Source organism: Leopardus geoffroyi, chromosome C2 (genome assembly GCF_018350155.1).
Source record: "Leopardus geoffroyi isolate Oge1 chromosome C2, O.geoffroyi_Oge1_pat1.0, whole genome shotgun sequence".
Lineage (NCBI taxonomy): Eukaryota > Metazoa > Chordata > Mammalia > Carnivora > Felidae > Leopardus > Leopardus geoffroyi.
In genome coordinates this window covers 133,387,915-133,403,087 of record NC_059333.1, presented here as the reverse complement: position 1 = coordinate 133,403,087, position 15,173 = coordinate 133,387,915, and the positions used below count along the sequence as shown (strand labels likewise).

Here is a 15,173-nt window from a genome sequence, read left to right as displayed (position 1 = left end):
AAACCACAAAACATAAACCACAGAACTATTTTAGACAGTTAAAATAAGTTTTTCTTTTCACAGTGATCTTATGGGATGACAGGGGCAAGCATTGCACTTTTGTCTGCTTCAGAGATGGGGGGAAATTGCAGGACAGAGACGGTATTCTCAAAAGTATTAGCAGAACTAGTCAGTGCCCAGCTCTCCCCACTAACATGTAGCTGCTTTATAAGGGGCAATAGGACATCCCAAGGACCATACTTTTCAACTCATTAGTTAACCCAAGCCAGTGGCGTGCTGGCAAATGTATAACAACTGAATCTCCAAGTGACAAAGCCGTGATTTGCACAACTTGCCAATTTCCATGGTATAAAGACACCTATTGCAGCTGATACCCAGCTACCGCGTGATATCACTGAGTGCAGCTGGGGAGAGGTGCTCAGCAATACTCCATTATTTAATATTTCTGTACAATAGACCTAAGCAACCTCAAGAATGTGATAGTAGTAAAATGTAGTCAAATAATTAGTACATGATGAATTTTGAATATTTGTTACCTCCATTTTTAAATAGAATTTATTTAATTGTAAGTTCTTACAAGTTAATTTTTAATGATGGCCCCCAATTCCTGAAAATTTAACAATTGTCTCTCACTTGTCAGGAGGAGCTAACTTCGCATGCTCCCTGCTCCCCCCACCAAGCCTTCCTTTCAAGTTATTTCAGTTTTAAAATAAAATACATATTACCCCTAGGGGGCACAGCCAGGTATACACGTAACTCAGTCCTCCCCAACTAACACACATATTTTGACACTTTTTAGGTTGCACAAGCGAACGCATAGCAATTTGTAGATGGCCTGGGCTAAAAGTCAAAGACAAGTGTTAGAAGCAGAGGTCTGAGGACCGTTGATAGGATTAAGGAATATGCACTGAGGAATGTTCATACAACCTTCCTGAAGACCAGAACAAAGAAAATCTGCCCTCCTGTTGCAGAAGAAGAGAGTACCTTTGGTCTGAATTATTCCGCTTTGGCTACTGACTGAACTAAACCAGATTATTACACAAGTTTCCATTTTCTTCTAGCTTGGCCTAAGGTTTATGTTTGGGACATAAAATATTAGCACTGGGAAAGATAGTAGTCAAGCCCGCCTCATCAGTTTACAGATGAGAAACCCAGCGGATGAGGGAATAGAGTAAGGCAAATAAGGTACTGGGGGTGCAAAATTTAAAGAGGCATGTATTCTCAGGATCAAGTGCAGTAAGGATCCAGTGTCTCCTTAAATTTTGCACTCGAGGCACCTCACTCGCTTCTCCTTCTCCTGGTCCTGAAACAAATGCCCAAAGAGGTCCAGTTTTCTCTGCTAGCTGGAACTAATACAGGTCCTTTAACCTCTGCTCTGGAATCTTCCCCCTCCAGTAGGCTACCCCCAGCTCTGGCCAACCTTTGGAGGGAAGACCTTCAAAACCACGCAGGAAGTTTTGTGCCCAGCTAGAGTAGCAGTTCTGGCTCTCAATCGAGGTGGCATAATAGAATATCCCCAGGGAGCCTTAACTGTTTCTGATTCCCGGGTGCCACTCAGATTTTAATTTCAGACTTGTTCTGAGACGGGCCCTGCATCATATTTGTTTATTTATTTTTATTTTTTTTAACGTTTATTCATTTTTGAGAGAGAGAGAGCATTAGTGGGGGAGGGGCAGAGAGAGAGGGAGACACCAAATCCAAAGCAGGCTCCAGGTTCCGAGCTGTCAGCACAGAGCCCGACGCGGGGCTTGAACTCACAAACCATGAGATCATGACCTGAGCTGAAGTCAGATGATTAACCGACTGAGCCACCCAGGTGCCCCTGTTTATTTGTTTTTAAAGCTCCTCTGTGATTATTATATGCAGCCAAGGTTGAGAACCATTGCATAATAAAAACAATAATAATAATAACTGTCCAAATAAAAACCCAGATTAGTTAAGAAAGGGCAGGTTTTGTTTAAGCCGTGGTGTGGAACATCATTGTTTGTGTCCTTTCCCATTGTTATTGTTAATTCAGTACATTATCTGCATCCACAAAGAACTACCTTGTTTAAGAAAAAATGAAAATCAAACAAGCAGGTAGCACCTTGGCCTGCATTAAGACTGATTCCATCCCACAGTGCAAGACCTCACCCACCACAAGGCAATCATAGTATTCCAACGGGTGGACTTTTGCACTCTCAGTGGGAAAAATGCAAAGCAATATATATACAAGGGTGGGGCACTTGGGTGGCTCAGTTGGTTAAGTGTCTGACTTCCACTCAGGTCATGATCTCACTACTCTTGAGTTCAAGCCCCACATCGCGCTCTGTGCTAACAGCTTGGAGCCTGGAGCCTGCTTCAGATTCTGTGTCTCCTTCTCTCTCTGCCCCTTCCTGCTCATGCTCTGTCTCTCTCTGGCTCTCAAAAATAAATAAATGTAAAAAAAAAATTTTAATAAATGAACATTTAAAAAATTAAAAAATATATATAAACAAGGGAAATATTTATTATTCTTTTTTTAAAAAATTTTTTAACGTTTATTTTTGAGACAGAGAGAGACAGAGCACGAACAGGGGAGGGGCAGAGAGAGAGGGAGACACAGAATCGGAAGCAGGCTTCAGGCTCTGAGCCATCAGCCCAGAGCCCGACGCGGGGCTCGAACTCACGGACCGTGAGATCGTGACCTGAGCTGAAGTTGGACGCTTAACTGACTGAGCCACCCAGGCGCCCCTGAAATATTTATTATTCTTAAGAAGGAAAGCTACAAACTATTTCTGAGTACTGGTAAAATTATTTTCAATAGAACCATTTGACCAAACAATGACTTTGCTAATTTACAAATCACTCCTCTTTGTGATTGAGACACAGAGGATCCTCCAAAAAGAAGAGTGATTTTACCATTTTCATCAGTGTTTGTCAGAGATTTGAGAGCAAGAATTCTGCATTTATTCAAAAATATTCTAGACTATAGGCTTTTTAGTAACACGGGAATACCCAGAAATCCCTATTTCACTCGAGAAAATGTAAACTCTATGAATCAATTTGTGGTGGTGGTTCCCTGATTGCATACATTAGTCAAAACTCATAGAACTGTACACGCTAAAAGTGGTCAATATCACTGTAAGTAAATAGCATCTCAATTTTTAAAAATTAAACATAAGGAGGGGCGCCTGGGTGGGTCAGTCAACTCTTGACTTAGACTCGGCCCCACGTGGTTCATGAAGTCCAGCCCCACATCGGGCTCTACGCTGACAGTGCGAAGCTTGTTTGGGATTCTCACTCTCCTTCTCTCTCTGCCCCTCCTGTGTGTTCAATCTCTCTCTCTCTCTCTCTCTCTCTCTCTCTATCAAAATGGATGAATAAACTTAAAAAATAAAATAAAATTGCTCTTCTGAAGGCATTGTTTGTACTGCAGGCCAGCATCTCTGAGACTAAAGACCCACTCAGTTGCCTGTGTAATCCTGGGTATCCCGTTTAACCCCAAGTTATTCATCTTTGAGAACTAACAAAATCAGGTATTAGAAATCATGGTATCACTGAGTAGAATAAATTGTCTGTGAATTTAAATGCAACAATAGTAGAAAGTTTGCCATATGTCAGGCTCTGTAATGAAATGATCAAACTTTTCTTTTCAACAGGGCCACTCTGGCTTCTATGCTGAGAAGTGATAGAGGTGAAGGGAGGAAGGGGTGTGAACAAAGTGGAAGCAGGGAGGCCCATTAGAAGGGTATTGAAACACTCAGGTGACAGATGGTGATGGTTTGGTCCGCAGTGAAGGTCGTGAAAGTGGTGGGACAAGGTTGCCGTTTGGATATTTTGAAGACAGAATCCATCATCTTTGCCGATAGATTGGATTTGAGGTGTTAGAGAAAAAGAGGAGGCAAGAATGTCCTATAGATTTGAGCTCCTGAATAGCTAGAAGGATGGAGTTGCCATTTCCTGGGATGGGAAGATAAAAGAGAAGGAAATTGCAAAGGACAGAAGGTCAGGTGGTCGGCATGTTAAGAGTGAGATATCTACTAGCTGTCCAGTAGGGTTGTCAAATGGGCAAGTGGAGAAATGAGTCTGGAGTTCAGAGGAAGGGTCAGCACTGCAGGTGGGTAAGCTACAGCCATGACGCTGGAAAACTTACCATTGGATGAGGGAGGTAAGAAAGAGAAGAGGTCCAAGGACTGGGATCTGGGACACTGCAACATCAGAAGGTTGTGGAGGCAAAGAGCAGCCAGCAAGGGACCGAGCAGGAGCAGCTAACAAGGTAAGAAGAGGGTGATATCCTGGAAGATGAGGGAAGACAGTGTATCTGTAGGGGGAAAGATCTGCATCAAAAAGATCTCGGAGGTCAAACTTTTAGTGAGGCAACCTGAAGGCTGAGTGGCCGGTAGCCCTCCCTGGATCTCAGTCCAAGAGGCCACCCTTCCTTCCTCACTGTCAGCTTGCCCATTTCTATCTCCGTCACGTGTGTTATTACTCTCCCCTGTAGTCAGCTCCATTCTCTATCTTGAGCTCTCCTCTTGGTCATTTCACTATTTCCGGTGCCCTGTGTATGCTCAATAAATGGTTATTGACTAAACAAAAGATGAATGAGTGAGAAAATGGTCAGGGATGGGGACGGGACTGGAGAGAGGTTTACATGCCTCCCATCCCCAATATCTAAGGAAAATGAGTTGTCTTCAAGTGCCCCAAGAGTCAGGGTTCAGTTGGAGCCTCTTCTCTTGGCTCACATGCACTGTTATATTTTCAGGAATTCTGATAGCTGGCTATTAAAAACAGCCATAATTAAAAACTACATTATGCAAACTTATACCCAAATAAATACATTAAATGCAAAGGTAATAAAATCTCCACTTCCCAATGATTTCACTACATTTTACTATTCTCTGTGCTCTTGAGTTTACCACTTCTATTGTATCTGAATGGTGGAAACACTATAAAATGCGGTGCTATTGGATTCTTCTTCCCAACATCGCATTCGATGGTATCATGTTGGTAGCTTGAAACAGAAACGGACTATGGTGAGAGTGTTTCCACCACAGACACAAGCGCTTTCTACAAATCAGGGACCCCTCCCCCCAGTCTGTTGTTAAACCTTTGCCATCTTACGATTGGCAATGTTCTTTTATTATTATTTTTTTATTTGAGAGAGAGAGAGAGAGAGAAAGTGCACGCATGCACCAATGGGGGGTGGGGACAGAGAGAGAGAGAGAGAGAGAGAGAGAGAGAATCTTTAAAAAAAAATTTTTTTTTAAATGTTCGTTCATCTTTGAGAGAGAGAGAGACAGAGCATGAGCAGGGGAGGGGCAGAGAGAGAGGGAGACACAGAATCCAAAACAGGCTCCAGGCTCTGAGCTGACAGCACAGAGTCCAACACGGGGCTCGAACCCGGGAATGGCATGACCAGAGCAGAAGTCAAACACTGAACCGACTGAGCCACCCAGGTAAATATATATATTTTTAGATGTTTATTTATTTATTTTGGGAGGGGAGGGGCAGAGAGGAAAAGAGAGAAAGAATCCCAAGCAGGCCCCATGCCCAGCACAGAGCCCGATTTGTGGCTTGATCTCACGACTCTGAGATCATGACCTGAGCAGAAATCAAGAGTTGGACGCTTAACCAACTGAGCCACCCAGGTGTCCCAGCCCCTGGTTGTTCTATATTTCCTATAACAACCTCCAGTAGGTGACCTTTCTTCAACGGGGTAAAAAAAGATCACTGAATTCTCTGAGAAAGCAACATTTTCTTCTTTGAATTTCTATCTTTTACCTGTGTGGATTGCAGGTGGACAAAACAACCAGTGGATTCACTGAATTCTTTTTCTCCCACCAGTGGTTTGATGGTTTGCAGACAGCTAGTGTTTAGCGCCATCAATCAAAGAGGTTTCAACATCACCACTGATGACTTCTCTCCCAACCACCACCCTGCAGCCTCTTCTGCTGGATTCTTATGAGAGAAAGTTTAGATTTATAAAAATCACTCATTATTATTTAACTGGGTCGGCAGCTGAGCTGGTTATGAAACATGTGTCTGGATCGGAAATGTGGGTATAAACTGCCAGACTTTAGGGAATTAAAAAAAAAACATATATGGTGAATATGGAGGAGAGTAAGATTATTCCCTTTGAATGCTAAGATTCCAGCCTGATTCCTCTCCAGGTCTCTTTCCAGCTCCCAGATGATGCAATTCATCTCCCCACTGGAGTGCATTATGCTCTCTTTAAAGACCCAGAGCTAATGGAATGCTGAGAAAATCAATCCTTTCTTATTATGCAGGCCTGCTGTTTGGTAAATGGAAAGCAAATCCTTTCTTCTTCTAAGTAGGAAAAAAAAACAAACAAACAAACTTGAGAGACACCTTGATTATATCCTCTGCATGTCCTGAATGAGAGTCTACACACAATATCTGTGCTTAACATACATCGAATTCAAGAAGGCCAGGTGCATATCCACTTACAATTCAATGGAGAGACGGCACACACACACCCTCTCTATCTCTTTCTTTCTCTCTCTCCTCTGAAGAGGGCATATATCATAATGCAATACTTAGGAGGAGATGTATTAAATTGACATCTCACATCCATAGTAATTTTTTTACATTTTATTAAGCATTTACCATGTGCCAATTATCATGCTTTAAGCATGCTTTTTTTTTTTAATTTATTTATTTTGAGAAAGAGAGAACAAGTGGGGGAGGGACAGAGAGAGGATCACAAGCAGGTTCCATGCTGTCAGCAAGGAGCCCGATGTGGGGCTTGGGCCCATGAGCCGTGAGGTCATGACCTGAGCTGAAATCAAAAGTCATAGCCAACAGGTGCCCCTAAACATTTCTTTTAAACAACAACCTCAGGGGGCGCCTGGGTGGCTCAGTCGGTTGAGCGGCCGACTTCGCTCAGGTCATGATCTTGCGGTCCGTGAGTTCGAGCCCCACGTCGGGCTCTGTGCTGACAGCTCAGAGCCTGGAGCCTGTTTCAGATTCTGTGTCTCCCTCTCTCTGACCCTCCCCCATTCATGCTCTGTCTCTCTCTGTCTCAAAAATAAATAAACATTAAAAAAAAATGTTTAAACAACCACCTCAGTAAGTATATTCTATTTTTATCCCCATTTTACATTGAGCAAACTAGGTGAGATAAGTGGACTGAGGACACTGTTGGGAACACACTCTGGATTTAAGCCCAGTTCTGTCTGACTCTAAAACCAGGGCTACTAAACTTAGTTCCATGCTGATGATCATGCCTCACTTAGAACTAACAAAGTGAAAAGCTATGGGCAGTGTCAGATTTGATATAAGGATTCTGCTAAGAGTGAGAATACATTGCCTTGCAAAAAGATGAGCTCCCCGATACTGGAGGTATTCAAGAAAAAGTTGAAAGAACACTTCCTAGTGGAGGCTTCACCATTTGGTAGGCTTCTTGTTCTAAGAAGAATGGTTGGTCAAATCTGCTATTTCTCTAAGTGGATTTTTCACCAGAGAAACAGAGAACATATTTTTGGTAAGAAAGTTGACTGTTCTAGGGGCACCTGGGTGGTGGCTGAGTCAGTCAAGCGCCGACCTCGGCTCAGGTGGTGATCTTGCGGTTCATCAGTTCGAGCCCCGCGTCGGGCTCTGTGCTGACAGCTCAGAGCCTGGAGCCTGCTTCGGATTCTGTGTCTCCCTCTCTCTCTGCCCTTCCCACACTCGCACTCTGTCTCTCAAAAATAAATAAACATTAAAAAAAGAAAGTAAGAAAGAAAAGAAGTTGACTGCTGTACAAAACCAGACTAGAAATGACGGACAAAATGCAATGATTGGGCCATCATGAGGAAGGACTTCTTTTTAGTCCATGCAGTGAACAAGGCTTCGCTGAGGATGACCTTCTCTCTATGAGGTTGTTTATGGAAAAGCTGGTGACCACCCATAGAGTTCCTTTTGCCTCCACCCTTGTCTAGGGGACTTTATTTTCTCTCACTTGTAGTTTTGCCCTATTTTCCTAACTGATCCATCCTCCAATCTCTCCACAACCTAGCCCATCCTCACACTGATCTGAGTTATCACCACCACCACCCAAGGCAGTCTTACTTTTCGCTCTCTTGCTTAAAGACTTGTTAGCTCACATTGGCAGGCTGAGTTCCCAGGGAAGCAGGACGAGACAGAGACCAGCAGGTCCGATGCTTACTCAAGCAGAACTCTTGACATGAACACCTGTGGCCAGGAGGAAAGGAGGCAGGACTGGGCACAGGGAGAAGTCATCACAGCAGAGCTGCAACTAATCCCAAGGGGGACTTTCGATACTGGGACGGCCCTTCAGAGTTCTCCTGAAGTGGGGTAAGATGGGCAGCCTCTTTCTACTCCTATGTAGACCAGTCATCAGATGTAGGCTGCTCCAGGAAGCTGCGCGAGTTCAGGCAAGGCGGCTACCTTCAGGAAAGAGTGCAAGAGAACTGAGACACAGGGTCATCTGCTAGCAGCACTCCATGAAGCTTAAGCCCACCGGTCCTGTAAGGGGATCTGGGCAACACAGCACAGCGTATGCCAGTGGAAAACACTCAACTCCTTGACCTGACCTGCAAGGCCCTTCGCAATGTAGCCCCCGCTACCTGCCCAGCCCCATCTTTCTCCATTCCCTATTGCTGAACACAGATCCATTCGGCTTCTCAGGGGATTCTTCAATGTGCTGCCACTTTCATGATTTGTACATACGACTCGCTCTTTCTAGGATCCCCTTACCTGCCGTATTAGCTTCCTATGGCTGCTGTAACAAATTACCACAAACCATGTGCCTTAAAACAGCACACATTTATTTCCTCACAGTCCTGGAGGTCCAAAGTCCAAACTTCAGTTCACCCAAGTCGAAATGAAGGTGTCAGCAGAGCCATGCTCCCTGAAAGCTCTGGGGAAGAATCCAACTGTCTTTTCCAGCCTCTAGAGCTACATTCTTCGCATTCCTTGGCTCCAAGTTCCTTCCTTCGTCTTCAAAGCCAGCAGCAAAGTAAGTATCTTGCTTCATTGTCACCGTCACTTCTGCTGCTGTTACACCTACCTTTGTCGCCCTCTTATAAGGGTATTTGTGATTGCATTTGGGGGTCCACCGGGATAATATTGGACAATCTCTCCCACCTCGAGATACTGAATCACACCTGCAGGTCTCTTCTGTCATATAAAGGTAATGTTCGCGGACTCCAGGAAAAAGGACCTGGTTATCTTTGGGGGCCATTATTCCACCTACCACACCTGCCTCGACCCACCTCCCTCTCTTTCAAGTCCCAGATCAAGTGTCACCTCTTCTGTGAAACTTACACTGACATTCTCAGGTAGCTTGAATTGGCACCGCATTGTCATCCCTCAGCACTCAGCCTATGTCTTTATTCAATCAGTTACGCTGTCATGTGTACTTCAGTCATGAAACGATGAATTCATTCATTCGTTGAGCACTTCCTATGTGCCAGGCACCGTTATGAATTCTTGGGATTTGAACAGTGAACAAATGGGACAAAAGGCCCTGCCACTGTCTAGCTTCTATTCCAATGAAGGTGGACAGACAACTTAAAGTTAACATAAATAGTGTGTTAGAAAAAAACAAGTAGGCAAAAAAAAAAAAGCAGGAGCATGAGCATGAGCGACAGCCAGGTATAGGAGAATAGGAATGTAGCCGAGGAAGATGGAAATAGTTGCAATTTAAAACAGGTGGCCAAGGAAGGCCTCAAGGAAATGGTGACATTTCAGTGAAGCCTCAAAGGAGATCTGGATGGATATCTGGCAGAAGAGCTTTCTCTAGGTAGAGGGAAGCACCAGCACCAAGGTTCTGAGGCTAGTGTATGGCTTACCTGTTTGGGGAGTAGAGAAGAGTTTCTAGAGCATTTTGTGCAGAGGGGTAATGTGATCTGTCTTTTAACAGGATCCCTTTCCTGGGGCTGCCACATATAGCCCTATGGGGTGTACACCCCACAGCACAGTCTAGTGGGTTCCGTTTACATGTTTAGTCCATGTACATAGACTATATGTGTAACAAAGAAACTATAATGGCTACTGGCTGAGAAAAAATGAAGGAGATGCCAGGGTGGAAGCAAGAAGACCAATAAAAAGGCCTTTATAATAATTCAGGCAATCTATCTATCGCTAGGCATCTCCAATGCCTAGAACAGTGCCTGGAACATGGTAAGCAGACAAGAATAAAATGACTATCACATTTTGTATCATAGTGTAAGCTAGATTTGAGGACTCACTGGTTACTTCTTGGATTCATACTCTTGAATGAAGGGGTAGACCAGATGATTTTTCATATCTAAAATTCTGTCAACCCAACTGCCATCTGGGCTTCTCCGTTAGGATGTTCCACTATCATCTCCAATTCTATACGTTTAACCTGTATTTCTTTCTTTCTCCCCTCCCCACCTGAAAGAAGTTCCTCCTGGCTTTCCTCATCTGTTGATGGAGGCATCATTTTCCCACCTAGATTTGAAATCTGTTATTTTAACCAACTGTATCCAGGTCCAAGTCCTGGGACACCTCTTCTTTCAATTTCACTGCCCATAACCCAATCCTGCCCTCACCACGTCTCCCCAGGAGCCAAGAGCCCATGGTGGCATCTCATTCTCTATCTGCCACCAAGTTTCTGCATTTGTGTCTTGCCATCCCTCCCCACCCCTCAGATGCTCTCCTGTCCTTTGCTGTACCTCCAGGACTTCCATCCAAGCTCAAGCCCTTTACGGTCCTTTGTCAGTCCCTATTGGCCCCATCCCTCTATGATCCCCTTCTCCTCAAAATTTCTCTGCCCTTTGTGGCCTGGCATTTGGTAATATCTAGAGAGGAGGTGACGGGTAGGGGAAAGAATGCAAGCTTTGGAGGCAGTCAGGTGGGAATAAAATCCCAGCTCAGCCATCTCCTAGTGTGGGGTCTTGGGAATTCATTCACATTCTCTGGGCCATCGTTTCTTCATATTAAAACTTTTTTAAAAAATTAAAACTTTAAAAAGTCTACTTCGTAGACCTGTGTGAGCATCCAAAGATAATGTTTACAAAGCATCTTGTACACATTAGGCACTTGGTAAATACTGATTCCTTCTTCCCTGCCTGCTGTCCCTTGCCCGCAGCTCCCGTGCTTGTGTTTGGCATTTTGATTCCTTTCCCTACCACCTTATTGAATTCAGTTAAATTCTTATTTATAAATAGATGTTAATAACACATTTATTTCAGCCTGGGTTAGAACACCAGATTTTGGAAAACCCTTTCTCAGTAATTACCTACTTTAGATATGTATCAAAATCACCTTACAATTGTCACTGTCAATTTTTTCAACTTATTTGGATATTTTCAAAAGCGCTCTACAATAGAAAAGAATAGTGTAATGAACCTCTGTGTACCTGTTACCCAGCTCCAATAATTGTCAATTCTTAGCCAGTCTTGTTTCATCTATTACTCTAAATTTTTATTTCCGAAGCATTTTTCCCCAGAGTATTTTACAGCAAATCTCAGACATCATATTGTTCTACATATAAATAATTCAGTATGTATCTCTACTATGTAAAGACTAGTCTCAGTTTGCTAGACCTGCCATAACAAAATACCATAGATTCAGTGACTTAAACAACAGAAATTTATTTTCTAACAGTTCTGGAATCTGTAAGTCCAAGATCAAGGCGTCAGCAGGTTTGGTTTCTCCTGAGGCCTCTCTCCTTGGCTTACAGATGGCCACCTTCTCTCTGTAACCCCACATGGCCTTTTCTCTGTGCCCATGCACTCATGGTATCTCTTCCTCTTCTTATAAGGACACCAGGCCTACTGGATTAGAGCTCCACCCTTATGATCTCATTTAATCTTAATTATTTCTTTAAAGGCCCTGTCTCCAAATATAGTCCCTTTGGGGGGTAGGGCTTCAACATTTAAATTTTGGGGGAACACAATTCAGTCCATAATAGGACTTCTCAAAAACATGATTGTAACATCATTATTATACCTAAAAAATAATAATAATTGCTTAATATTATCTAATATCCTGTCCTTGCTTAAACTTTCCTAGTTGCCCCCAAAAACATTTTAATTTTTTTTAAGTTTTTTTTTTTTTTTTTTTTTTTGAGAGAGAGAGAGTGAGACAGAGCATGAGCGCGGGAGGGGCAGAGAGAGAGGGAGACACAGAATCCAAAGCTGGCTCCAGGCCCTGAGCTATCAGCACAGAGCCCGACGCGGGGCTTGAACTCACAGACAGCAAGATCATGACCTGAGCCGAAGTCAGACGCTTAACCAACTGAGCCACCCAGGTGAGCTGCCCCAAAAACATTTTTAAATTGTTTAAATTAAGATTCAAAAGGGGACATATTGTTTTAGAAATACAGATTCCCTGGTCTTTACCCTGGAGTTGTGACTTAGCTTCCACCCAGCTGCCTCTTCAGGAGGCAGCCTCTGTGGAGTTATGATAATTTTTGACTGTAATGCTACCAATGGAAGTTTGGCCATAAATGTTTTAATCAAAATTATGCCAACATTGATAGATTTCTATCAAGAAAGTAATTTCTACAATAAGTGTTTTATTTGTTTTTGAAAGAGAGAGAGAATGACCAAGCAGGGGAGGGGCAGAGTGAGTTGGGGAAAGAGAATCTTAAGCAGGCTCCATGCCCAGCTTGGAGATCAATTTGGGACTTGATCTCACAACCGCAGGATCATGACCTGAGCCAAAGTCAAGGGTCTGAGGCTTAGACAGAGCCACCCAGGTGCCCCTAGAATAAGTGTTTTCTTTACTGAAGTATAGTTGGCATACAATATCATATTCGTTTCACATGTACGACATAGTGATTGCCAATTAGATACATTATGCTGTGCTCACCATAGTAAGTGTAGTTAATCATCTGTCACCATACAATGTTATTACAATATTATTGACTATATTCCCTATGCTGTACTTTTCATTCTTGTGACTTATTTATTTTATAAACGTGTGCCTCTTAATCTCCTCAATCTCCTCAACCTACTCTCCAACTTCTTCCTTTGCTGGCAACTACCAGTTTGGTCTCTCTATTTATGATTCTGTTTCTGATTTTTTGTTTGTTCATTTGTTTTGTTTTTTAAATTCCACATATAAGTGTAATCATATGGTATTTGTCTTTCTCTGTCTCACTTATTTCACTCAGCATAATATCCTCTAGGTTCATCCAGGTTGTCACAAAGGGCAAGATTTCTTTTCTTTTTTTATGTCTGAGTAATATTCCATTGCATATATGTATACATGACATCTTTATTCATTCATAGGGCTTGTTTCCCTATCTTGGCTATTGTAAATAATGCTGCAATAAACATAGGGGTGCATGTGTCTTTCTGAATTAGTTTTTTTGTTTTCTTCAGGTGAATATTGAGAAGTAAAATTACAGGATCATATGGCATTTCTATTTTTCATTTTTTGAGGGACCTCACATTGTTTTCCATAGTGGCTGCACCAATTTATGTTCCCACCAACTGTGCATGAAGGTTCCCAGAACAAATGTCATTAAGTAATAAAATTCATTGATTCCCTAAGCACAATTCATTTCCAGTTTTACCACTTTTATTATAGTTTATGGGACTTATTTTCATCAGCATTAATTCTTTTTCTGTTTAAGTGTTACAATGAAATCTGATTCAGGTTTTCATCCGTGTCAAGTTTTCCCAATTATAACATCTGCCTTTCATTTTGTGTCCATTATTTCTACTAAATCCAATTTTTTCCCCAGTCAGATTTGGGTGTCTACATTTTGGTCAAGGTTGGATTCTTCAGGCCATTTTTTTCCCGGTATGTAGTTTTAGCTGTTGTTACTCTTATTTGGTGGTGGTTATTTCCATCAGGAATATTCATTATTACTTGGTAATAGGCTGAGAGCTTAGAATTATTTCTTTACTTATCCATGAAAAAATGCTATGTATCTAAGACATAGCAAGGGAGATAAAGTGTAGGAGTCAGAAAATGACAAAAAGAGACACACACAGGGGAGACAGATTGAGACAGAAGCTGCAGCTATCTTGAGATACTGTTTGCTAAGCTCTCTGAGTGGTCTGAATGTCCTGAGGGTCAAAATGGCGAGATTAAAACAATATGGAGACCAAAGTAAGGTTGTTGAGCATGGGCTAGGCAAATAATTCCAGGACTTTAAATCCTAGGAAGTTAAACACACAGTGTTACTCACCCCGCCTCCTCCCCCTTTTATGGCTCTTTTTATTTCCTTCTTATCCTTGCCTTGGGACTGAATTTTAGCCCTCTGCTCTTCTTGAACTTCAGACTGACCACAGCCTGCCCCAAACCTCTGTTCCTTCCCTTCCATTGTTCATACAGCACCTTTATCAGTGGTGACCTCCCACATGGTTTTATCAATGTCTAGCACAGTGCCCTACATGCAGTGTGTCCAATAATTACCTGTTACTGGTTTATCTTAAAGTATCACCCTTCTGATTTAAACTCCCATAAGCTAGGCCACTGTTAACAAAATCCAAACACATCTAACTCGACCTACCACTTCCTGGGGCTTAAGTGGGTGGATGGAGCCAGATTCGGCAATTCTGAACTGTTGGGGGGCCTCTCAATCTGTCTGCAGAATTGAAGCTTGAAAAGTTTTATTTTTTGCCGACGTTCCCTAGCAAATGCCTGCTGCACACCCACACACTTAGCCAGCAAGAAGAGAAGAGCTGTTGCAAGAATTGTTCCCTCTGGGACCAATCACCACAGGGGCAGCCCTCCCTGAAGATTCGTCCAGCGGGGGGCCTCCAGTCCCTCTAGTCCAGCCCCCCAGCTGCCATCCGCAGAAGCTCAGAAGGAGGAGGTGTTGAGGGGAGGTGCAGAGAAGGGCTACAAATGGCAGCTCCTGGAGGGAGAGTGAGGCCCTGGCGGAGTGACCTTGTGGAGGCCAGGAGGAGGGACACAGAAACCAAGCCAACAGAGACAAGTAGATAAGGAGGAGACTACAGGGCTAGGTTTTTGCAGATGTCTTAAATGGCTTGGAATGGCGGCACCCATAACGTAAACTGTGTGATTACAGCGTTAAAACCTGAGGATTAGCAAAAGAAAACAGAAGTAACAAGAGAGATCTGCTGGCATTTAAGGGAATAGGAGAAACAAGACTGAGACGGGCTAGACTTGATGTTTCTCAAACTCGGCTACAGGTTGAGATCGCCTAGGGAGATTTAAAAAAACTGAGGCGTGGGTCCCACCCCAAGAGACTTAGTTAATTGGTTTGGGGTGGGTTCTGGGCATCCAGATTTTGTAAA

General features: G+C 43.0%; 1 long non-coding RNA gene across 3 annotated transcripts in view; it reads right to left on the bottom strand.

Moving 5' to 3' along the window:
- Positions 1-15,173, bottom strand: part of LOC123611595 — a 39,092-nt gene that overhangs the window by 9,196 nt on the left and 14,723 nt on the right. For 2 of the 3 annotated variants that reach the window (XR_006718749.1, XR_006718750.1), the window contains exon 3: positions 4,115-4,256. The exons of the other annotated variant lie outside the window; for it this stretch is intronic. This is a non-coding gene — a long non-coding RNA (uncharacterized LOC123611595). The remainder of the gene's footprint in view (positions 1-4,114; positions 4,257-15,173) is intronic. 3 annotated transcript variants of the gene reach the window in all.